This window comes from Lynx canadensis, chromosome B4 (genome assembly GCF_007474595.2).
Source record: "Lynx canadensis isolate LIC74 chromosome B4, mLynCan4.pri.v2, whole genome shotgun sequence".
In the NCBI taxonomy this organism is placed as follows: Eukaryota; Metazoa; Chordata; class Mammalia; order Carnivora; family Felidae; genus Lynx; species Lynx canadensis.
In genome coordinates, this window is record NC_044309.1 from 857526 (window position 1) to 882909 (window position 25384).

General features: G+C 48.4%; 1 protein-coding gene across 2 annotated transcripts in view; it reads right to left on the reverse strand.

The window, feature by feature from the left end:
* The window catches only part of LARP4B (La ribonucleoprotein 4B), a 92896-nt gene extending 88871 nt beyond the window's left edge, over positions 1-4025 (reverse strand). The window contains exon 1 of one of the 2 annotated variants that reach the window (XM_030320667.1): positions 3967-4025. The gene's annotated coding sequence lies outside the window, so the exon portion shown is untranslated. Of the gene's footprint in view, positions 1-3108; positions 3544-3966 lie in introns of those variants that run through there. The other variant, XM_030320666.2, reaches the window with a different exon arrangement.
* Between the last annotated feature and the right edge of the window lie 21359 nt (positions 4026-25384).

The following is a 25384-nucleotide window of genomic DNA, read 5'->3' on the forward strand; positions in this document are numbered from 1 at the left end:
AGGCAGCACCATCTCCAACATCACGGTCCTGAGGTAGAGGCAGTGGTCAGTTCAGGCCAAGCAAAGGTGGCCTGGCCGGCAAGGAGGATGCAGAAATGCCAAGGCCCCTGGAGCCAGGCCCCTGGGCGTTTCTTATTTAGGCAGGGGACAGTCACAGAGGAGTTTTTAAAAAGGGCCCAACAAACAGGATATGCTTTTAAAGCAGCCTCTAGCCATAGTGTGACTAAAACGGTGTGCTGTAAAAAAGAAACATGTTATTTCTGTCACACAAATACTATCCTAATTTATAAGTTTTTAAGCCAAAAAATTTGCATATTAGACTTCATAAAGAACATTTTCAGTGAAGACTAAGTCTCATCTTAAGGATTATCAAAGTCTCCCTAAAAATCAAGTAGCATGCTTTTAAATTTGAGTCAAATTATGAAACGTCCTTCACGTTATACAATTCACTCTGTGACCCAGGTCTCACTACCAGGGAAGTAGGACGGACACTAAAGACAAAATCAAACTGCGACAGGAGATGCAAAAGTGGTGGCATCACTCACCTGCAGCCCTTATTAACTAAGTGAAGGCAGCTTACTAGGAAAATGGTGAAAAGTCAGTTCATGAAAGCATTAAAGGGACAAGAGGGCCTTTGGGGGTGGAGGAAGGTAAGAAGGGAAGGAGACATGCGCGGAGTTAATACTTTTCTTACCTGTTCCTAAGGTTAAAGACATTTATTTACATACAGGAAAAACAAAGTGTTAGATCGTTAGCAAAAAACAAAAAAACAAAAAAACATTTCCACATTGGAATTATCTTCCTTCTAATAAAAGAACCTAATGGTTTTTCACTTTACAATTCCATATTCTAATAAAGGAATTCATTTTCTAGTCAAGGTAACTCCAGGAGAAGTAGAGTAGCTCCAAAGGCATTAGCAAGTACAACAATTAGCAAACAGTCTGAGCTGAACTAAACTACAATCAGATCTGGTGAGTTTTCTCTCTCTCAGAAGGCAGTGCCTCATTTACTGTGTACTCTAAAATTAGCTCTGACAAAAAAAAGAGAACTCTTTAAAGGAATAAAGTTTTACAAAAGAGCAAAAGCAACAAAGCCCAGCAAGTTTTTAACTATGTATTTTCCACAAAAACTACTTCAGTGTTTGTTTTCTTCTGTCCATAAGAAAAAGGTTCAGTCAATGGCCTTTTAGGAAGAATTACAAGAACACACGGAGATTTTCTGGCATTTACCAAACTGAAAAAAAATACTTAAGTACGAGAGAATTCTTTTTTTTTTAATTTTTTTTTTTTTTTAATGTTTACTTATTTTTGAGACAGAGAGAGACAGAGCATGAACGGGGGAGGGTCAGAAAGAGGGAGATACAGAATCTGAAACAGGCTCCAGGCTCTGAGCTGTTAGCACAGAGCCCGACGCAGGGCTTGAACTCACGGACCGCGAGATCATGACCTGAGCTGAAGTCGGCCATTAACTGACTGAGCCACCCAGGGGCCCCAGTACCAGAGAATTCTAAGAGCACAACCATGAGGTTATGCAAGCATATTTAAAACTTGTGCCTTTAAGGGGAGGGCAATAACAAACACAACTTAAAGTAACATAGATCCATACTGCTTTTAACAATCTCCAGGGACCATCATAAAGAGACCACATGTTACTAAAATTAGAAGACCAAAATTATGATCCCACTTATCACTATGGAAAGTATGAATCCAGCACTACACTTTGAAATAAGAGTGGAAGGAGTCTGTCAGGCACTTCGCACTTGGTAAATGGGACCACAGGTCTAGCACTACAAAAACTTGTAAATACTGCTGCAAATCTACTTAACAGGAGTTAAACTACCTGAAGGTACTGTTTATTGTATTACTGTTAACAACCTGGTGCTCCCAACTTGCACTTTTCATATTTTAGACTTACATTTTATATATGAAGACTGCTTCATACAAACAAGTCACTAAAATGTGTCCACAGAGGTTAAGTATGTATTTGTCAAAACTTATGCTTATTTGTGGAAATCATATTAAGTTCAATAAATTCTCCAACTCTCAACTTCCTTTAAAGCACAATCCCTGGGAACCCTAAATAAAATCACTATCTCCCTGAATATGCTGCCATTTAATTTCATCCACTCTTCCACGAAAACACGTTAAAATGAATGCTAGCACTTGCATTATCATCTATTTTCTCTCTGGCTTCTACTCAAACATAGTGTAACTGCTTTCTCAAAATACACATTTTATCCTCAGAATCTGCTTTCTCTGCCCAGATACATGTGATCAAGCAAAAACAAACAACCAAAACACACCAAAACAAAAACTCTCCAAAGCATTTTTTAATTTTTTATTAAAATTGACAATCACTGAATATTGAAAATAGTAATAAGGTAAGCATTTTCAAGTTTTAATAAGAACTTATTATTAATTTCTATTAATAGGTTAATGAATAGTAAAACACCCAACTTGTCACAACAACCCTAAGAGGCTGACATTATTACCCCTTCTAGAGATGGCCAGTGAAGCACCAAGAGGGTAAGTCATTTCCAACCAGTAAGACACCATGCCATTCTTCCATGTAAGTAAGTCAAGTCACATTAATGTTTCAAAATACAGGATGAAATTTATCTCCAACCACAGGCAAGCTTCAAAGGGAAATACACAAATCAACTTTATGGTTGAATAATAAATTTGCTAATCTGATGCTTCACTTTAGCAACCCAAGCAAACTCCAGTCAAGAGATCTCTCTTATAGCTTGTTTCATCAAACTGCCTGTCCCTATACTAAATACAGAGGAAAGCGAAAAAGCCACAACCATTTCAACTTCTGTAAATTACCCTGACTGTAAATTAGAGGGAGCCGGGCAGGTGGGGAAGTATGGAAATTGCACATTGCTCACACAGTGCACCAGGGAACATCTCTTCCCCTCCCCCCCCCCTTTTGCAAAGGACAACTTAGCACTTATTTCAAGTGCATTTTAAATTCTTAACACAACTTAAGAGACCAACTAAATAGCATTAAGAAAAAAAAAAAACTTTCGAAAGGGAAAGTAATTTGTATACTTACAACATTCGTCTTCGAGTTGCCATTATCCTTTTTTAAAACCCTCACACTTACCAAGTAATTTCCCTGCACAGTGCAGCGAAATCGTTCGGTTTCCTCAGTTATCCAAAACTTCAAACTTCCGTTTAAGATTAGGACAAATTACAGTGCAGCCAGGAAGACGGTGTCGAACGCTTAAGAGTTACCCTATGGATAATTTTCTAGTTGCATCTCATCCAAAATTAAAGGCCGTTTTACATAAAAATAAGAAACGAACATGCAACACAAAACTGCGCCGAAATCTTAAGTTTACGTTCGGATTGGACACGACTGAGACGCAGGTGGTAAGAGACTGCTGACCTGTCCTTTTCACCACAGTGTACCGTGGTCCTAGTTCGAACGCAGGGCATCCTTAGATTTGATTTCTAATTCCTTCAGAACCCGCCTCTGCTCAAGCCCATCGAGAGGAGAACGGGAGCTCCCCAGACACACCCGGAGCAACAGGATCCCCACTTCCTGGTCCGAATGACCCCGTCCCCTCCCCGTTCGGCCGGCCGCCGGGGCCTGGGCCCGGGGAGGAGGGCAGGGCGAGGCCTCTGCAGTGCGGGCCGGACGGCGGCGCTGGCCCGGCCCCGACCCCCACGCCCCCGGCCCCGACTCCCGGCCCCGACCCCCACGCCCCCGACTCCCACCCCCGACCCCCGCGCCCCGGCCTTGCACCCGGGCCCCGCAGCCCGGCGCGGCCCCGCCACCGCGGCCCTGCCCGCCGCCCGGCCCCGTCCGGCCCGCCCGCCGCCCGCCGCCCGCCGCCGCGTCCTCCGGGAAGATGGCGGCCCGTGACAGGCGGGCGCGGCGCGGGTCCGAGGCGGCGGCCCGGCTCCAAGCGGGAAGCGGAGAGGACGGAGCGGCCCGCTCGCCGCCTGCCGCGCTCACCTGTCAGCAGCGCCGCCGCCGCCCGGCCGCCGACCGCCGCAGCCCCGGTGCCCGGCGACCGCGCCACACGCGGACGGGGCCGAGAGGGAGGGGCGGGGAGGGCGCGGCCGGCCCGGACGAGCGGCGGGGGCGGCGCGGCGCGGGCTGGCGGCGGGCGGCGGCGGCTCCTTCCCGTTTCGGGCCCGAAAATGTCTCAACCTCGCGACTCCGGCGCCCCAACGCTCCTTCCCGTTCGCATGAGAACACACAGCTCCCACTTCCGGGGCTCGGCGGAAGTCCCGCCTCGCGCGCCCGCGCACCCGCGCGCCCTCGGACTCAGCGGCCGGGCCCGCCGACTGGCGCTCTACGCCCGGGAGAGCCTCGCGTCATGGCAGCGCGGCGTCCCGATTGGCTGCGTGCGGCGCCCGGCCCTCCCCTCGGCTTCCCGGCCTTTCCGTGCGCGCGCCCCTCCCGGCTGCGCTTGTGATTGGCGCGGGCGCGCACGCAACCCCGCCCCGCCCCGCCGTCCCCTCGGTCCCCGCCGCCCCCGCTGCGACTTGAGGAGGCGGCGCCGTAGCGTAGTCCTGCGACCTCCGCCTTGCTAGCAGATGGCCGTCTCCCGGCACCCCGGTCCCCGCCTCCCAAGACCACGACCCCTGACCCCCGACCCCCGACCCCCTCACCCGAGACCGCGACCCCGTCCCCCCTCTCACCCCGGGACCGCGACCCCGTCCCCCCTTCACCCTAGGACCGCGACCCGGTCTCCCTCTCACCCTGGGATGGCGAACCCGCCCGCAGACCCCTGCCCCTCAGTGCCTGAACAGACACACCCACACACCACTTCTCCCCCCGCTCCCGCCCGGTCCGCCCAGGCGCAGGTTGGGCCCCGGAGAGCCCCGGGGCGCCGGGCGTCAGCTCCGTGCTGCAGGCTCTCCCGGGTCTCGAGTCACATTGTGTCACCCACCCACACCCGTGGTGCGGGGACGGAAGACAAGTGTGTTCACCTCCTTGAAGCCGGCTCCCTACTGAGCACTGATCGTATGGACGTATGGACGTGGACATTTGAATTAGTCCCATTGCAGGAGTTCACACGTACTGAAGGTGTTTTCTGGTCACTGCCCAGCCTGTCCCTGCACCTGTGCTTCCCATTCGTGCTGCGGAGGGACGTGTGCATGCAGGTGTGCGCTTGGACTTCCGCGTCCTCAGGGCCCGGCGCGTCCTCAGGCCCCGGTGTTGGGTGCACTTTGCTGTGTGACCATGTCACCTCCCGGCTCTAAGGAGCTTGCACACTACATAGTGATATTCACGGCAAGACTTTTTTTTTTTTTTTTAATGTTTATTTTTGAGAGAGAGAGAGAGAGAGAAGTAGCAAAGGAAGGGCAGAGCGAGGGAGATACAGAATCCGAGGCAGGCTCCAGGCTCGGAGCTGTCAGCACAGAGGCCCATGCGGGGCTCGAACTTACAAGCTGTGAGATCATGACCTGAGCCGAAGTCCGACGCTTAACTGACTGAGCCACCCAGATGCCCCTTCATAGCAAGACTTTAAAAATAAAAACCTCCGAGGACTGAAATTCCCTCCAACACTGAAAGCACTAAGTGTAGCGTTTAAAGCCCGGGGGCTCAGTCTCGAGCACCCAACTCTCGATTTCAGCTCAGGTCCAGGGTTTGAGCTCTGTGTGGGGTGTGACAACCAGCTTGGGATTTTCTCTGTCCCTCTGCCCCTGCCCTGCTCACTCACACTCTCTCCCTCTCAGAATAAACTTAAAAAACAAAAAACAAAAACAAAACACACTTCCCAAGAGCACCGGTGGGGCAGGCGGGGAGCCTTTCTCAGGTGGGCTCTATGTGCATAACTGCTCCTGTAATGTTCTGGACTCAGGCCCCTCCTCTCTGCTGCTGAACTCATCCCTAGGCCCAGTGACGTGGACCTCCTTGGACCAATCAGGAATTCCCTAAAGATGGTAAATTAAGCTTTCACCATCTTGCTTATGTCTACATTCAGGCAACATTATGGTACACAGATAAGTTCCTAAATTACAGAAAAAAAACAGTAACCTAAGTGATATGGGAATACTTTATGTTGAAATGACATCTCTTATTTCGTACTCACATTGTGTGATCCTTCCTCGATCAAAATGCTTTTTGTAGATATCACCTCACCCCTGTCAGAATGGCTAAAATCGGGGTGCCTGTGTGGCTCTGCTGGTTCAGCACGGGACTCTTGATCTCAGCTCAGGCCATCATTTCATGGTTCCCGACAGCATGGAGCCTGCTTGGGATTCTCTCTCTCCCTCTCTCTGCCCCTCCCCCGCTCTCTCTCTCTCAAAATAAATAAATAAACTTGAAAAAAAGAATGATTAAAATCAACAACACAAGAAACAACAGGTGCTGGTGAGGACGCAGAAAAGGGAACCTTCATGCACTGTTGTTGGTGGGAATGCAAACTCGTGCAGCCGCTGTGAAAAACAGTATGGAGTTGCCTCCAAAAGTTAAAAATAGAATTTACCCTACAATCCAGCAATCGCACTCCTAGGTATTTACCCAAAGAATATGAGAACACTAATTCAAAGGGAGATGTGCACCCTGATGTTTGTAGCGGTGTTATCAACAATAGCCAAACTATGGAGAGAACCCAAGGGTCCATCAACTGATGAATGGATAAAGAAGATGCGGTGTATATACACAATGGAATATTACTCAGACATAAAAATGAATGAAATCTTGCCATTTGCAACAACGTGGATGGAGCTAGACAGCATAATGGTAAGTGAAATAAGAGAAAGATACCACAGGATTTCACTCACATGTGGAATTTAAGAAACCAAATAAGCAAAGGAAAAAAAGAGGCACAGACAAATCAAGGAACAGACGCTTAACTGTGGAGGACACACTGATGGTCACCAGAGGAGAGTGGGTGGGGGATGGGGGAAATAAGTGATGACGATTAAGAGTACACTTATCGGGGCGCCTGGGTGGCGCAGTCGGTTAAGCCTCCGACTTCAGCCAGGTCACGATCTCGCAGTCTGTGAGTTCAAGCCCCACGTCGGGCTCTGGGCTGATGGCTCAGAGCCTGGAGCCTGTTTCCGATTCTGTGTCTCCCTCTCTCTCTGCCCCTCCCCCGTTCATGCTCTGTCTCTCTCTGTCCCAAAAATAAATAAACGTTGAAAAAAAAAAATTAAAAAAAAAAAAAAGAGTACACTTATCAAGAAGAACTGTTGAATTATTATGTTGTACACCTGAAACTGATATAACACTGTGTGAACTGTGTTGGAATTAAAAACAAATAAAATGAAATTTACAAAATAAAAGAAAAACTGTTTTTTTGTTCCCCTATGATTTTTTTGGCCTGTGTTTCAAAAGAAACATCCATTTTCACCCTGGAATGTGAGATTATAACCTAAAACACATTTTTATGGCATTTCTGCTTAGAAAAAATCACTTTTAAAAAACATGTTAGCATAAATATCTCAGCCCATGTACCCTCTCACTTCCCATGCCACACCATCACAAGTTCTACCTATCCTACCTAAGAAATAATTCCTCCCCCTTAGGAAGGTTTTGCTTGCTATTCCCTCTCTCCTGACTTGTTTCAATAGCACAGTGGCCAATCTTTTTCCTATATACTCACCCTACCACCCATCGTGCCAACACACATCTCCTTAAAGAGCCTCCTCATCCTCCTCCCCTGATTGTCGGCCCTTGAGGGGAAGTCCAAGTTGTGTTCTATGGACTAGCCTTCACAAATTGGTCCCCATACATCTCTTCCTGCCCCAGAGTTAGACACCTGACCTTCATCACATCCACATGACAAGCATTTCTTAAGACACCGGGATGTCACCGGCTGTAGCCATGAATGCAGCACAGGCTTTACACTGTAGGACACACTTTACTGACAATCCTGTTAAACAATGGAGGAGGAGGAGCCTGGCTCCCAGGCGTCTGCTGCCTGCAGAGCTGAGCCTGGAGCCTCATTTCACTTCTGGGCACATGGCTTCTTCCGTGCCCTCCATCTGTATGCATTTTCCTCTGCCTGGAGTGTCCCTTGTCTCTTCCACTTCTGGTAAAATCTAGCTTCATTTTCAAGGTACAGCTCAAATGTCAACCATTTAAATCTTTTCCTCTGAGACAGTTGGCTTCCTTTCTGGGTCCTCATAGCACTCTTACTCATAGCTCTATCAAAGCTGCTAGAACTTGCCATGTACACGCCAGCCAACCCCAACAGTGGTCAGTTGCACAAGGGCAGAAACCATGTGTGATACCTAGCCCCATGTGTGTGGCGTGGCATTGTACCTCCTTAATAAATGTCTGTTGAATTAACCAACAGAAAAAAACAAGATACTTTTCTCTTATTAAAGGCCTGAATTTCAGTGAGTATCTGAGAACATTGTTTTCTTTTATTCTCCCAACATTTCCTGTGAAAAAATAAACACTTTTTCTTCATTGTGTATATCATCATTGAAAATTACGTATATGTTAGCAAGCTCATTTGTGGCTTAAGCACACTGCTCAAACTTTATTCCAAATAATTTAGAACTATTCACTTATTCTTAAGTAAACAAGAGCTCACCAGGTACCTGCTCCCCATCAGGGGCTGTGCTAAGTGCTGGGGAGACAGCACAGAGCAGCACAGCACAGGAAGCGGGTGAACAGACATGAAAGGATAAAGAGGGAGAAGGTTACTATGTACCCAGAGAGCAAGCACAGAAGGGGCCAGAGACAGCTTGGAGGAGGAATCCGAGAAAGTGGTAAGTAAGCCAAGGCCAAAGAGACCAGAGTAGAGAAGCTGCTGATAAGCATCCCAGCAGGGAGCGGAAGGCCAGTCCAGATCAGAACACAAGTATTTGACCTGACAAAGCAAAAAGCCTAGTTGCTAAGGTGGGTGGAAGGCACAAGAGCCTGGAGGGGCAAACGGGGAAGAACCTCAGGGGTCTTCGTGGTTCACTTAGGATTTCACAGTGAGTGGAGATTTTATTCTGAGGTAAGAGGGGATTCAAAAAAGGTTTTAAGCTTTGGTGGCTCTCTGACCCCCAAAAGCCACCAAAATAAAAATACAGTAAGGAACTAGCTTAGTCAAATTAGGCGGAACTATCACAATGAAAAATACCGGTAATACATTAGAATACATTGGGGGAAATAAAGAATGCATGAGTTTGTACTAAGAAATACCAAATAATGGGTAAGTAAAAAATATACCAGCAATGAGGAGGGAAAAGGGAAAGCTTTCCTTTCTGGTAGAATTCTGACTAATAAAGTGAAACATGACCATGTTGGAGGGTCATGGGGTATATTCTGGCAGGAATCATCGGTAAAGGCTGAAATCATTGGGGGAGGTTGTTGAGGAACAGGTTATGTTGCCATTTCACAGCTTATGAATTGCTTACACTCAAGTAATTTCAAAGGGGGAAAGGATGTTCTTATACTGGATACACATGGCGGACCCCATCTGACTCAAGTTGAAAGTTGGCTTTCCCAGTAATGGTGGCCTACAAACTCAAAAGTTAAGATGTCCATTATCTTCAAAAATATCAAGGTCAGGAAGGACAGCGAGAGGTTGAGGGATTTTCCAAACTAAAGGCAACAGAGGAGATATGCAAGTGAATGCAGTGTGTAACTCTAGGCCAGGTGCTCGATCACAGTGACATTTGCTAGGATGGACACAGGACTCCAGTATGGCCTCTATCCCAGTCTTATCAGCAAGGTTACGTGTCCTGAATTGGAATGATTTATTAACTTGTTTCACGGCTGTGTAAGAGAATCTCTTTGGTCATAGGAGATATAAACTGAAGTATTTAGGGGTGACAGGTGAAGGTCTCTGCAAGTTTCTCTCAGATGCTTTAGTGAGATGCACACACACACATACACAGAAATACGCCTGGTAAATCTAGGTGTAGAATATGTAAGCGGTCACAACTTGTCTGTGAGTTTGAAACTCTTCAAATGGAGATTTTTCCTTTAGAGATACGGATGCATTGGTGAATGATATGATATTATGTCCAGGATTTGCTTCAAAACCATCTAAAGTGGTCAGTAGGAGTATATAAGAAATAATGGGACAGGCTGGTGAGTTGAAAATTGTTGAAGCTCCGTAATGGACGTCTCACGATTGGGACTCTTTTTAAAAAAAAAATTTTTTTTTAATGTTTATTATTTGAGAGAGAGAGAGAGAGAGGGACAGAGAGCAAGCAGGGGAGGGGCAGAGAGAGAGGGAGACGCAGAATCCGAAGCAGGCTCCAGGCTCTGAGCTGCTAGCAAAGAGCCTGACGTGGAGCTTGAACCCACAGACCACAAGATCATGATCTGAGCCGAAGTCGGCTGCTTAACTGACTGAACCACCCAGGTGCTCCAACGATGAGGGTTCTTGAAACTCCCCCCGTCTTCTGTATGTGTTTTAAATTCCCCATGATAATAAAAACATGGTGAAGAGATCTTGCATATTCCATGAACAGGTACTGGTCAAATGCAGTGAAAGCCAAGGACTGCCTCCCGGGGCATGCCACAGCCTTCTGGCTAGAGAAGAGGGTCCTGGGCGAGACCCCTGGGTCTCCAAGCTGGGAAGGCTGGGAGAGTGGGTGGGCATGCCAGCAGGTGCCAGCCTGGGGGGGGGGAGGCCTCAGGGCAAGGAGTGAGGGGCAGGGAGAGTCATACCCCTGAGGGGCCGCAAGGGAGGTGCAGGTTACCTGAGTACAGAATTCTGGAAAGAGGGACTCTCTCTCGAGAAGGTTAGGCAGCGTGCTCTGTGACATCCTCAGGCTGGCTCCTGCGTGAAGACATGCAATGATGACCTAGGCTGGCCCTTCAAGGCCTCTGCGGTTGGATTTAGGTCTCCCTTGGAAGTAAGCCCAGGTGGCGGAGGGTGCTGCCTGGACCCACAGCCTAGACTCACGCTATTCCCTTCTGGGACAGCGGCCCCACCCAGTGCCGAAAGGCCCAAGTATATCAGTCCAGGCCCGGGAAAAGACTGCACTTCGCCATGACTGTCTGCCTGTGGCTTCATACAAGGAAGGACTTGACGAGACACAGACATTCTGAAGACACTTCCCAGCTTGGATGTTTCAGGCAGAGAACTAGACTTAATAAGCATTTGTTTTTTATTATTAACTTGGGAATATTTTAATCTCGCAGACCTGGCAAAGTAGATGTTCTTTTTAACCCGATATTCCTGAACACTCAACTTCTGAAGAAATGAGAGGCATCCCTCCAAGGGGAGAGAGAGCCACTGTCTAGACAGTGCTGCCTGTGTTCCAGGCAGTCATTCCCCTGCCTCGGTGAGCCTCATCCCGCCTGGAGCTGGGGGCCCCGCCCCTCCACGAAGGCTGAGCACAGGTGGCGCCAGGTGCCCGGGGTTGCGCACACAAGTCTGCAGACAAGTGGGCGTCTCCCCTCGCAAATTTCTCTAATGGGGACTCTCTGCCTCGTTGTTTTGTGAAATAGACCCCCCACCCAGTCCTCAAAGATGCCCCCCCTGTTGTGAAGAGGGGAGCCCCCAGGTAACAACAGGCTCCATTTTTAAACATTAACCACAACCACCTGATGGGGCTTGAAATTTCCCCTTCCCGGTCGTGGAACCAGCCAGAGTTTCCCTGAGCACACTAAGCCACCCGCACCTCGGTGTGTTTCCCCTTCTGTCTCTCCCTTCTTCCTCTGGCCAGTACTCATCCATTCTTTCCAAGACGTAACTCGGACGCTTTGACCTCCTCCAGGAAGACTTCCCGGAATACCCGCCTCCAACCCACTGCCAGCTGATCAGGTCATCATTCATGCTCCCGCCCCACGCGGGGTGAACATGTAACACAGCTCTCACTGTGAGGCACAGAAACCCCACTTATGGGTGCACTTTATCTTTGGCTTATTATAAACTTTGCAAAGGCAGGAGCTTGATCTTAGAATTTGCATCTTCACCATTTGTCACAGTGACTGGTATTAATTAGTGAATGCTTGCTGAACAGAGATCATCCCAACTTTGCTAACTCACTCACCAGCCTCCTATAAGCTTCTGTCAATTCTTAGTGAGCTACCTTTATTTATTTTTTAAGTTCATTTATTTATTTTGAGAGAGAGAGAGACAGAAGGGGGGGAAGGGGCAGAGAGAGAGAGGGAGAGAGAGAGAGAATCCCAGGCAGTCTCCGCACTGCCAGCACAGAGCCCGATAGGGGGATCGAACCCACGAACCGTGAGATCGTGACCTGAGCTGAAGTTGGGCACTTAACGGACTGAGCCCCCCAGGCGCCCTAGAGCTGCCTTTATTTCTAACACCATTCACTACATACAGCAAATGCAGCAGACATGGAATTCTTATCACTTGTACCTTTTTTTTTTTTCTGGATTCCATGGTGACAGCTATTTTTGTTTCTTTGTCTGTTTGTTTTGACAACTTTATAACCTTAGATACCACATGCCAGAGTTGGGTGAATTATACTTTTCCATACATTGGCATTATCACAATGGTGTTTTCCTCTGGATATATTTTAGTCACTCTGATTAGATGTAGGAAACACTGTTTCCTTAATCCACTCAGTGAAACACTTGGGTCTCCTTGGTGACAGGGACAGTCACTGCAGTTGGAGCTGCCACCTAGCAGGCACTTTCTGTCCATCGTTTTCACCTTCGGTTTCAAAGGATGACACTTTGTGACCTTCCCCCCGCCCAACTCTGGGGGTGTTACTCTCAGAGCACAACACCCTACGTACCCATCGGGTGAACAAATGTGGGACACACACACACAGACACAAATACGCATTTCAAATCTTTCATTAGGTCAAATATCTGAATTTACACTTTTGTTTAGAATCTTCTCATCTTTAGGTGTAGAGGGTTTCTCTACCACTCGGGTTCCACTGAAGTCTCATAGTTAATGCCCTTCCCATTATTTTACATACATGAAAAGTGAGCTAATGCAGAGTTTTCATGCTTTTTACAAACACCATGACGCACAGTAAGAAATACATTTTAGAGGCGCCTGGGTGGCTCAGTCGGTTGATCATCCAATTCTTGATTTCAGCTCAGGTCACAGTCTCGGTTGGCGGGACTGAGCCCCGAGTCAGGCTCTACACTGACAGCACAGAGCCAGCTTGGGATCCTCTCTCTCTGCCTCTCCCTCCTTAAAAATGAATAAATACACTTAAAAAAATAAAGTCTATTTAAAAAAAAGAAATACATTTTATTTTTTAATATTTATTTATTTTAGAAAAAGAAACAGAGCAAGAGCGGGGGAGGGGCAGAGAGAGAGGGAGACACAGACTCTGAAGCAGGCTCCAGGCCCCGAGCTGTCAGCACAGAGCCTGATGCGGGACTCAAACTCATGAGCTGTGATATCATGACCTGAGTCGAAGTCAGACACTTAACTGACTGAGCCACCCAAGCTCAGGCCTCTAAAAAAAAAAGAAATACATTTTATATCACAGCCCACTACACACACACACACACACACACACACACACACACGCAGCAAGTCTCATGAAATATTGGTGATGGTAGCACAACACTATCAATGTGGTTAACGTCACTTCAAAATGGTTAAGATGGCACATTTTATATATATCTAGCCACAATTTTTTAAAGTTTCACGAAGTACTATTTATCCTACTTTGTGCAGTGTTCTCTGATGTCCTCTATCATGCTTTACTTTTGTTCATTCTAGTTGCAATATTGAAATCAATTTATGACTCACCGTGGTCACAACTGCCATTGACTGGTGCACAGGTGAACTGAGTGAGGGTGAGGGAACGGAAGCTTGCTCCTTGGCTTTCACACTGCTCCTGGGGCTCTTTGCTTTTCCAAAGCGTCTGAAACAGCATAATTTAAAAAAGTGAATAACACAAACTAATAACTCCCCATACATGCATGTATAATTCACTATGTGTAAAGGCTGAGTTTGGAACCATATTTGGAAAAATATGACTTAATTGCATAGCTGTAAATTTTATCTTAATTTGCAAATCTTTCCTTCCTCGATTTGAAATTTATAAGTATATGATTCTGTCGGTTACTGGTTTCATCTGTAGTGCAGACAGTTACCGTAAGTGTGTGAACCGGGTAGATTTACTCTGTAGAGACAAACACTCAACTGCTGTGTCCACGGCCTGAGCTGGAGGTCTCTGCCACACACCATTGTTTCAAGACGTTTGGCTGTGACATCACGAAGGGAAAAGAAATGGCAGTATGAGGGAGTGAGGGCAGGGAGAAAGAGAGGTTTCCTCAATGGGGAGGACTGAGCGGGCACCATGAGAGAGTGGGGAGCCCTGTGCAAGTTGGGCGAGCCTGCTCTACGGCTCTCCTCTGTCATTCTGTCCACATGACAGACTTCTGTCCAGCCATCCAAAGTGCTTTTATGCAATCATATTAATAATTATAAATAGCATTTCTTTGCCACTTTGAATGTGTCAGGTGTTTCTCACACGCAGGATCTCCTATCCCCACAATGACACTGGAGTGTAAGTTACCACATCTATTAAAGGTGAACCCCAGTGGGGCGCCTGGGTGGCGCAGTGGGTTAAGCGTCCGACTTCAGCCGGGTCACGATCTCGCGGCCCGTGAGTTCGAGCCCCGCGTCGGACTCTGGGCTGATGGCTCAGAGCCTGGAGCCTGTTTCCGATTCTGTGTCTCCCTCTCTCTCTGCCCCTCCCCCGTTCATGCTCTGTCTCTCTCTGTCCCAAAAATAAATAAACGTTGAAAAAAAATTTTTTTAAATAAATAAATAAAAAAAAGGTGAACCCCAGAGATGCAAAATCATATGCCCAACATTCCCATGCCAGTGAGTAGCCTGCAGACTAGAATTCCAGCGTCTGCGCATTTTCCACAGCCCCAGGGTGTGCAAATCCCATCGTGGAAATTTCGTATTTCACTCCGTGGAAACTTATTTGCTGTACCTTCCTTAGCATAACAAAGTGGAAGACAAGTAGTTTTCTACATAAAGAATCAACCAGATGTAGGCACCTGCGGGTCTCAGTAGGTTAAGTGTCTGACTCTTGACTTGGGCTCAGGTCATGATCTCATGGTTCCTGGGTTCGAGCCCTGTGTTGGGCTTTGCACTGACAGCTCAGCACCTGCTTGGAATTCTCTCTCTCCCTCTCTCTGCCTCTCTCTGCCTCTCTCTGCCCCTCCCCTGCTTATGCACACATGTTCCTTTCTCTCTCTCTCTAGCTCTCAAAATAAATAAACAAACATTTAAAAAAATGAACCAGGCTTAATATATTGCTCTCTGATAAAATTCAGTTAGTTGTAATACCTTTACTCAGAGAACAATAGCTTCACTTCTCCCCAAAGACATTAACGTGTTCTGTCAGTACAACTCTGGTTATATAACCTTTACTGATGAAGATACAGGTTATTTTATTTTAAGTTTATTTACTTATTTTGAGAGAGAGAGACGCTCAACCTGCTGGGCCACCCAGGCTTCCCAGGTACAGGTTATTTTAGATCTGCTTGAAATTAGAATTCTGTTGAGCACCTGGGTGGCTCAGTCAGGTAAGCATCCGAGTCTTGATTTCAGCTCAGGTCATGATCTCATGGTTTGTGAGTTTGAGTCCCGAGTCAGGCTTGCTCTGTGCTTGTGATTCTCTCTCCCTATGAGAGAGTGCACCACTTGCACTGTCTCTGTCTCTTTCAAATTAAATACATAAACTTAAAGTTTTTTTAATTAAAAAAAATTAGAATTCTTTGTCTCGAGATCACCATATCCTAGTATATTTGCTTAAATGCAGGTGGATGTGGCTTTTCTTGATATGCTCCCCCTTCCTCCCCCAAAAATCGGGACCATTCGATGAACACCTGTAAAGTCCCTATTTTGATCTTGAGTATGATGTTATTTGTTAAAGGGTGCACAACAAAACGCTTCTATTTTTGTAGGTAAACAAAAGAAATACTACATATGATACAGGCTATGTTCTCAAAGATATTGCAGTGTTTGGGGGAAGAGGAGACATTTATGAACCAGACAACGTGTAACAAAATGGTAACTAATCAGAAGACAAAATGTGCCAAAAATAAGTGCCATCAATAATAGGGGTAGACGGAGGGTTAGAAATAAACCTGGTCCCGGTATAGAATTCTTTTTACAAATGCTGAATTCTATATGGCATTTTGTTACGAAGTTTGGCATTTATATTTACGAGGTCTAGAGGGCTTTGGGGGTTTTGTTGTGTTTTGTTTTGTTTGTACCGTCTTCGTCTGATTTTGATATCGGGAGGATACTAGCCCGTGAAATACTTGTTTCACGAAATGAATTGAGAGAGGTCCCCTCCTTTTCTGTCTCCTGGAAGAGATTATGTAGAATTGGAGTTAACTTGAAATGTCTGGTAGGGTGTGGCAGTGGAAATGTCTGGGCTGGAGGCGCTACTATTTGCTGCAAAGTGCTTGCTTTCCCCCTGAGGCTTGATGGCGTGGCAGTGAGGGACACTCCAGGACCGCATCACTTCAAATTGGTACGGACTAACTTGCTGAAGCTTTGACTATTCTTCGAAGTTCCCGCAGTGAGGTAGGTAGTGTTCGTGCACACATATTTCCTTTGCCCATCATATCAATGTTGTGAAATCAACAGGGCGGGATTATCCTCACCCGTTAACTGTATTTCAGTTCAAGAAACGGGCTCAAAGGTTGAATGACTCATCCGTGCTCACTTAATAAGGCAGGAAGGAGGAAGGGCATTTTGTTTCATGGTGGGTGACCTCCCTGAGCTGCCACTGGAAGAAGCAACTTCTCAAGGCTCTTAGCGATAACACAGGGGCATTCTGCCGGATGTTTAAGCCCAGTAGCAGAAGCTCTCCTAGAGACCCTGGTTTGCCCCGTGGTCGTTAAAATTTTGTTCACATCTCACTTGTATGAGACAAAAGGTCTGGCCTCATCTACTCCCCAAGACGTTTCCCCTTAGGTTAACTCCCCCTGTAAACAAGGCGGCATCTCACCTCGTCTGATAAGTAGAGAGAGTCGCTGGAGGCGGGCAGGAGGCGAGCACTCACTCTGTCCACACACAGCCCGCCCTCGCCCCACGTCTGCCGCCCTTGACGGGGACCTGAGATGAGGGTTAGGGTCAGGGTCAGGGTCAGGGTCAGGGTCAGGGTCAGGGTTAGGAAGATGAGCAGGACGTCCGCAGTTCCAGCTACGCTCAGCGAAACGCGAGAAACCCGGAAGTACTACCTTACCCCACCTCTCCCGCCACCACACTCCCGGAAGTACCACCTTACACCACCTTGCCCCCCACCAAACCCGCCCGGAAGTACTACCTTAACCCCCCCCCCGCCCGTCGCCCCACCCCACGCCCGCCGGAAGTACTGCATTACCCCACCTTGGCCCCACCGCACGCGGACACTGAGCCCTGCTTTACCTCTTCAGATTTCCCAAATCTCACCCATCCTTCAAAGTGGCGCTCACACCTTACCTGCCTCTGACCGCCATCGTTAACGTGTTGCACGTGCTGCTTTGACGGTTAGCTCTGGGCCTGGGCTTTGGGGATCTGATCCTTCACGAGTTCATTCACTGCGCAGCGCCGTGTGTTGAACGCAGAAGTTTCACAGGCCAGGGTCAGGCCAGGTGGCCTACTCGCCAGGCCCTGGTCACGCCCAGCCACCCCTCCGCAGCCCCTCTCAGCAGCCTGAGCTGGACCCCTTCATATTTAGAACTGATTCCTAACCAGCGCAAAGTGATGTCAGGGAGAGAGGATCCGTTGTGTTTGAGCAATGACTGGCCCTGGCAGGATGGAGGGTGCAAAGTGAGCTGGGGTCTGGGGGCTGCTGGACGGATTCCCTCCCACCACTTTGTATGAACATCTTCAAGTACACGGCCACGTGTGCCACCACCCATGTTCAACTGTGTTTATTCTATACCGTTCTCAGTGGTTTCTACTCACTTCCCCTCATGTGCGTGATTCCTTTTCCACTAAAGCAGCTCAAATGGAAGTCCGTGTGTGAGAAATTCTGGGGCCGGGGCCAGGCCTGGCGCCAAGGCGGGTGGAGTGCGGGGACCCGTGCTCATCTGAGCCCCGTGTGGCCGTGGCCTCGGCCCAGCCTCTCTCTCCACTTCCTGCTGAAGTCAGTCTTGCCCAGAAACCTGGCCGATTTGGCTCCCGCCGCAACACCCTCTGCCAGTCTTCCTCCCCTCCCCCGCCCTCCTTTCCTCCCCTCCTTTCCGGGAACTTGTGACAGCGCCTCCCTGCAGTTTCAAGGACCACATGCTGTCTGTTTTTGCTGCCCTGACCCATATTCTTGTGGCCCTTTCCCGGGAGGTGTCCGCCTAGGTCAGATCTGAGCACTGCTCACTGGACGCTGGGTCGCACCCTCCTCCCAGACCCTGGTTTCCCCTGGTCCTCAGCTATGCAGGGCCCGTGGCTGTGGCCCCATGTGCTTTGAACTGAACCGGCAGGGGTTTGGACAGGGCAGGAATTCCTCCCAGCGGCCGTAAACGTCACGAACGCAGCCGTCTCTCTGTCTCCTCCGTGGCGGTTACCCCAAAATATCTTATTTCCCTTGCCAGACTCGAGCCTTCAGGTGGCATAGAGTGTGTCTTATGTGTTTTAAATCACCCATAGCATCCCACTCATGAGAGGTGTTCGTGGGTTTCCTGAATTGGTGGACAGGGTTCGCCGGCATGAGTACAGAAGGAGTAGCTGTGGTCGCATGATCTTAGAACGACTGAAGGGTTTGTGACGTGGATTTACTTTTGACTAAGAAGTTCCGGGTCTCCCAGCCACAAAGCAAGCAAGGCTTACCTACGGAAAGGTAGGCAGCGTCCAAAGAAACGCGCACAGACACCGTGAAGAACTCGGGCTGCCAACGGAGCCAGGGCCTGGCCACGCCAGAGAAGGCCCGAGGCCGGATCGGTAGGACGTGGGGACATTTGCTGCGGTTAGAAGCCTCCAGAACAATGTGATACAACCTGATCTGCGGACCAGGGTCTCGAGCGCAAAACACCTCACTGGACTTTGAAAGGAGCCTGTGTCTCTTCTGAGGTGGCCTGTCAGGCCAGGCTCAGGGACCAGGCAGGGGCCAGTTTCTGTCCCGATGATTGACAGGCAGCGCCTGGCTTTGGGCCGACCCTGGTGCCTCAGGCCAGGCCGCGGTGGCGGGCAGGTGTGGGACATCTGTAGGCCCAGATGAAAGCCCGCACAGAACACCTCTGGAGAGCTCTCTGTCCCACACGTCCCCCACCACAGGCACCTGTGCAGCTCAGCTGGGTGGACCGCCAGTGGCCGCAAGGCTTCACGGATGCCCGGGTCGCATGCGGCCACACTTCTAAGACGGCTCAGTCCAGCCCTGTTGAGACAGCAGGTGTTGGGGAAGGACAGGGAAACAGAGCACTTGGAGGCGGGGACAAGCGTGGCAGCGTGGCTGTGATGTGCCACAGGAGGGGTTGGGTCAGAACACTGTCCCACAGCCCGCCCTGCGTGAGGGACGCGAAGGACCCTCTCTCCCACGGCCCCTCCTCTGAGAGGACCCAGCTGCCGGCCAGGAAGGGCTGCAGGCCATCTCATGCAGCCTGGCGGCCAGGCGTGACGGGCCCAGTGGGGGACACACCGCCCTGCCCCAGCTGCCTGCCATGACAGTGAGCTCGACCAAGTCGCTCACCCTCTCTGCACCTGACTTTGCTCATCTGCAAAATGGGGATCCTAACATGTGCCTCAGCCAGCCGCCCAGGCACCCAAACAAGCCACTGTTGTATCAGCAGTCAAAATCCATCGTTACCATTTGTTAGATATTTGGTGTGCTTTTCTTTAAGTTTATATCTTTATTAATTTATATATTATATATAATAAACATATATATATATATATCCTATATATTTATTTTAAAGTTTATATCCACGCAAGTGGAGGACGGGTGGGGCGGGGGGGCGGACAGAGGATCTGAAGTGGGGTCTCCGCTGACACAGGGTCTCTGCTGACGTGGGGCTTGAACTCACGAACTGTGAGATCCCGACCTGAGCTGAAGTTGGATACTTAACCAACTGAGCCACCCAGGCATCTCTTGGTGTGTTTTTTTTTTTTTTCCAGTTATTTATTACTTATTTAAGAGAGAGAGAGAGAGAGAGCAAGCGAGCACAAGTGCGAGGGGGGCAGAGAGAGACAGAAAAAGGGAGTCCCAAGCAGGCCCCACATTGTCAGCACAGAGAGCCTGACTCGGGGCTCAGTCTCACGAACCGTGAGATCATGACCTAAGCCGAAATCAAGCATCAGCCGCTTGACCGACTGAGCCCCCCAGGCACCCCTGAACCACTTTGCCCATTAATACACTGAACTCTCATTTTGTCGTTGGGCTTTTTTCTTCTGTTCAGAGTTTCATCTTTGCCCATAGTTGATACGCAGGACCAATAGAGAGTGATCCTCAGAACCGAAGCTCAGACTGCCCTGTAGACTGCAGGGAGGACGAAAGAAGACAGCAGAGTCGGCAGACCACTCAGCTGCACGGAAACCCGTGTCAGCCAGAGAGAGAGACCTCACTGTCTGTCTACACACCTGGATGGACCTCCGGCTGCCTCCGAGGCATCTCAGATGCACACAAACACCGACCCCAGGACTAGATCGTCAGCTGCGGGTGGAACGGTGCTAATTCAGAACTAGGCAAAAGCTTGAAAGAATGTTAACCTAATAGATCCTTCAGAAACACTCAGGACAATATTGCATCCATAAAGCAAAAACAGATTGCCAGTGGGAACGCCAGTACAAGCGAGAGTTACAAGGAACTTAAACACAATTTTTGAAAGACGTAAATTATAACATCCAAGAAACAACTGAGTAACAGGATGGACTCAAATGTAAAACCTCCAGGATGCGTCTATGTAAATCTCCAGCAAGAAAACATACACTAAAAACACAGAGACAGGGGCGCCTGGGTGGCTCAGTCGGTTGGGTGGCCGACTTCAGCTCAGGTCATGATCTCTCGGTCTGTGTGTTTGAGCCCACGTCGGGCTCTGTGCTGGCAGCTCAGAGCCTGGAGCCTGCTTCCGATTCTGTGTCTCCCTCTCTCTCTGCCCCTCCCCTGCTTGCTCTCTGTCTCTGTCTCTGTCTCTCTCTCAAATAATAAACATTAAACACACACACACACACACACACACACACACACAGACGAGACAAGTTTTCTGCTGCCGGTGATGCTGGGCTGGCTGATTCTGATCGATCCTCCCCCAGACACCTGAAAAGGCAGCAAATTAAAATCTTCTGGAAAACATCTGGAGACTAAACAAGATGTAGGGAAGGATGGGAATTTGCCCCAGCTCTGCATGAACTTGCCACTGTGGAAGAGGTGGCCGAGAAGAAGGGGCTGGCTTTGACCCTGAGTGAGGGGTCCAGGCCTGCCATCACGGTAAGCCAGGAGCAAATCAGACTTCTGTGGCTACAGTTACTCTTAATATGTTGTCTTTTAACTTTTATATTAGGGTTGAAAATAACTTAGACATGACGATGCGGTGTTCCATTGTTCTGTCCGTATACTTACCTCTACCGGTGGGAGTTTTGCTCTGCTGTGCTTTCGTGTTACGCTGTTTAGAGTGTTTCCGTTTCAATTTGAGTAACTCCTTTGAGCGTTTTCTGTAAAGCAGATCTCATGGTAATGAGATCCCTCAGTTTTCTGCTTCTCTAGCAGAGACTTTATCTGTCCTTCATTGATCTGTCCTTCATCAACGTCCTTCATCGTCCTTCATTGCTAAGCTTTCCTTTCCACACTTTAATGTCTATCATCCTACTCTTTCCTGGCCTGGGAGGTTTCTGCTGAGAAATTTGCCTGTAGTCTCCTGGGGCGTTCTTTAAGTGCAACATGTCATTTTTTTCTTGCTGATTCCAAAATCCTCTGCCTTCAACTTTTGACAGTTTAATAATAACGTGTCTTGGTGTAGACCTCTTTGTCTTCAATCTATTTGGGATCCTTTGGGCTTCGTGAATCTGGGTGTCTATTTGTCCATTTTCTTCCCCAGATTTGGGAGCATGGGGCATTATTTCTTTAAGTAAACTTTCTACTCCTTTCTCTCTCTCTCCTCCTTATGAGACTCTCAAAATGTGTATACAGTAGTCTCCCCTTATCCACAAGGGACACATTCCAAGACTCTCAGTGGATTCCGGAAATCACAGATAGTACCAAATCCTATGAATGCTATGTTTTTTCCTATACATACATACCTATGATAAAGTTCGATTTATAGATTAGGGACAGTAAAAGATTAATGACAATAACTAATAATTAAATAGAACAATTATAACAATATGCTATAAAAATGTCGTGTGAAGGTACTCTCTCCAAATTTTATCGTACCGTACCCACCCCTCTCCTCGTGATGACATGAGATGATGAGATGCTTACGCAATGAGATGAAGGGAGGTGAATGATGTCGGCGCTCTGACATAGCATGAGGCTGCTACTGCCCTCCTGGCGATACTTGAGAAGAAGGATCATCTGCTTCCAGGCTGCAGTTGACCACAGGAAATGGAAGCTGGATAAGGGGGGTGCTACTGGACTAGTGACTTTGACAGTGTTCCATAAATCCCCTGAGCTTTCTTCACTCTTCTTCATTCTATTTTGTCTTTGCAACTCCGAGCAGATAATTTCAAGTGGCTTGTCTTCGAGTTCACTGGTTCTTTCTCTAGCTTGCTCAAGTCAACTGTTGAAGCTCTCTGTTGAATTCTTCAGTTCTGCCGTTGTATTCTGCAGCTCCACAGTTTGTTTTTAAATAATTTTTCTCTTTGTGTGCTGAACTTCTCATTTTGTTCGTGTCTTGTTGCCCTAATTTTTTTTGAGTTGTCTGTGTTCTCTTAGAGCTCACTGAGCTTCTTTTTTAAAAAAAATATTTTTAATGTTTATTTATTTTTGAGAGAGAGAGAGAGAGAGAGAGAGAGAGAGAGAGAGAGAGAGTGGAGGAGGGTCAGAGAAAGAGAGGGAGCTGTGCTCCAGAGCTCCCACAGAGGTGCTATCATCCAAGGATAGTTGTTATGTTGTTCTGGGGTGGGGGACGAGGGCTGTGACCTCCTATTCTGCCATCTTGCTGTCATCACCTGCACCCCTCTCACATAACCTGCAGGGACTGTAGCCCTTGGGGGAGCCCCACACCACAGGCACCGGCTAGGCACCTAAATGCACTGCCAGAGTCTTTCTCCCCGGCCCTAGGACCTCATGAAATGAGAAACGTTTTTCTATCACTTGTGTCTTTCCTGAAATTACTTCCTTTTCTTTGGTGTTGACGCTGGTTGAACAATACCAGTAATTGATAAGCCTCTAAAAGTTTTTTTAATGTTTACGTATTTATTTTTGAGAGACAGAGAGAGAGAGCACAAGCAGGGGAGGGGGAGAGAAAGCGGGGGACAGAGGATCTGAAGCAGGCTGTGAGGTGTCGGCGCAGAGCCCGATGCGGGGCTCAAATTCAGCAAACCCTGACATCACGACCTGAGCTGAAGTCAGACGCTTAAATGCTGAGCCGCCTGGCGCTTCATAAACCTCTCAAGCTTTCCTCATCTGATGCTGTTGTCACTCTTTGCGATTAAATGAGAGCTTTGACCCAGGTCATGGCTTTCTTAGTAGCATATTTCACCGCCTAGGCAACATGTTTCTTTACCTGTTGCCCAGGATGTGTTTCTTACTCCTTCGGTTTAAAAGAGCTTTGCTAACCTGCCCAACTTGCTGTAAAATCTGAGGAGCTTAATCCTCCTGCCTGAAGCCAGAGCAGGAAATAAGCAAAGTAAACACTACGGAACAACTCAAATAACTTGAAACTGCACTGTTAATGATTTTTTAAAAATATAATCCTTTGAAATCCTGGCAAGAAGGAAAAATGTGTGAGGGTGTTTGCAACCTCAGATCTTAATTTCTCTCTCTTAATCCTGCCTGGCGCAGAGTGTTCCTGGCTGGCCAAGAAACCTCCCCCCACCCCTCGACTCAGGCCCCACAGCGTGCCTCTCCCACTTCACATCCTCGCCATGCCTACCCGGCAGCCCTGCAGGGAGGGGCTCACACATGGCTCTGCAGGGGAGGAGGCTCCGAGCCAGGTTTCTGGCCTGCCCGCCACGCCAGGCCCTCCTTTGTGCAACTGCCCTGGGAGCTGACTCAGACCACAGTTCTGCTTCCAAACTGCTGACCCCATGAACCCTGATGGACTGAATCAAATTATACACACAGCAACCCCGGCTGCTCCGCGTAATGGCAGCTTGGAGCCTGGTTCGCACCACAAAATACAAAGTCTGTACTTGTGTTACCAGAGTGCTTACGGAGCTCCCGTCTGCATGCCCGAGGCGCTAGGCGGCATGGTCTGATGCAAAAGAATCTCTAAGTTATAATTTCATTCAGCCTGAAATGACAAGATCTAAGCAGGTTCCAACTGGACCTGCTTCCCTGTTGATGCCGGGCTGCGGGCCTCAGGTGTCTTCAGGATCCCAGAGTTTACATCCCTGGCCTCATCTGTACCCCGAGCGGTATGCACACATTGTCCTTTAGACTCCGTCATTTTGTGAAGAGAACAAACTGCAAGTCAAAACACAAGCAAGCCTAAACCCCCAAGCCTCCAGACAGTTTGTAAACATTCCTGACAACGGGAGAGTGAAAGCTGGTCTTCCTGGTGAGTCTGGAAATCGCCCTCCTCCCAACCGTTACCTACCGTTCCTCTCTCTCTCTCTCTCTCTCTCTCTCTCTGTCTCTCTCTCTGTCTCTCCCCTCCTCCACCGCAAATCAGCGCACCTGATCTCCTGTGTAAATCAGCACAGCAGACCCGTCACTGTGACACTTCCTTCCTTACCCTGAAATGCTTTTTAATGGATTTTCCTGATTACAAAGCAGCACATCCTCACCGCCATTCATGTGGAAGACACAGAAAAGCCCAAAGCAGAAAATAAAAACTTCCTATATCTACCGTTAAGGAATAAACATTCTTTAGTTGTTGATATAATGGCAGGCGTGTTTGTTGTCCTGGGCGTTTAAGGCTTGCAAAGTGGCCTTTCCACGGTCTGTGATACCTACTGCTCTATTTATTTATTTTTTATAATTTTTTAATGTTTGTTTTTGAGACAGAGTGTGAGTGGGGGAGGGGCAGAGAGGGAGAGAGACACAGAATCCGAAGCAGGCTCCAGGCTCCGAGCTGTCAGCACAGAGCCCGATGCGGGTCTCGAGCCCACAAACTGCGAGATCATGACCTGAGCCGAAGTCAGATGCTCAACCGATTGAGCCACACAGGAGCCCATACCCACTGCTTTATAAGTGGGACTGGATGTGTGGTAGTTTCTGGAAGCTTTCCTCAGAAGTCCACTTGGGACCAGGACGATGATGCCACCCCTTAAGGATGGAGGGACGTCCGGGTACCTGGGCCCTGGGGATTTCCTGGAGCGGTGGCACCATCAGGCCTGGACTCCCCACACCCCTGCTTCTCCAGGAGAGGAAATGCCCTACGTGGTTCAGACCGCTCTCGTTCTGCGTTTCTCACTCACTTCCAACCTGATCCTAACTGTTACTCTGCTATACTTGCCTGCCGAACACACAGAAAT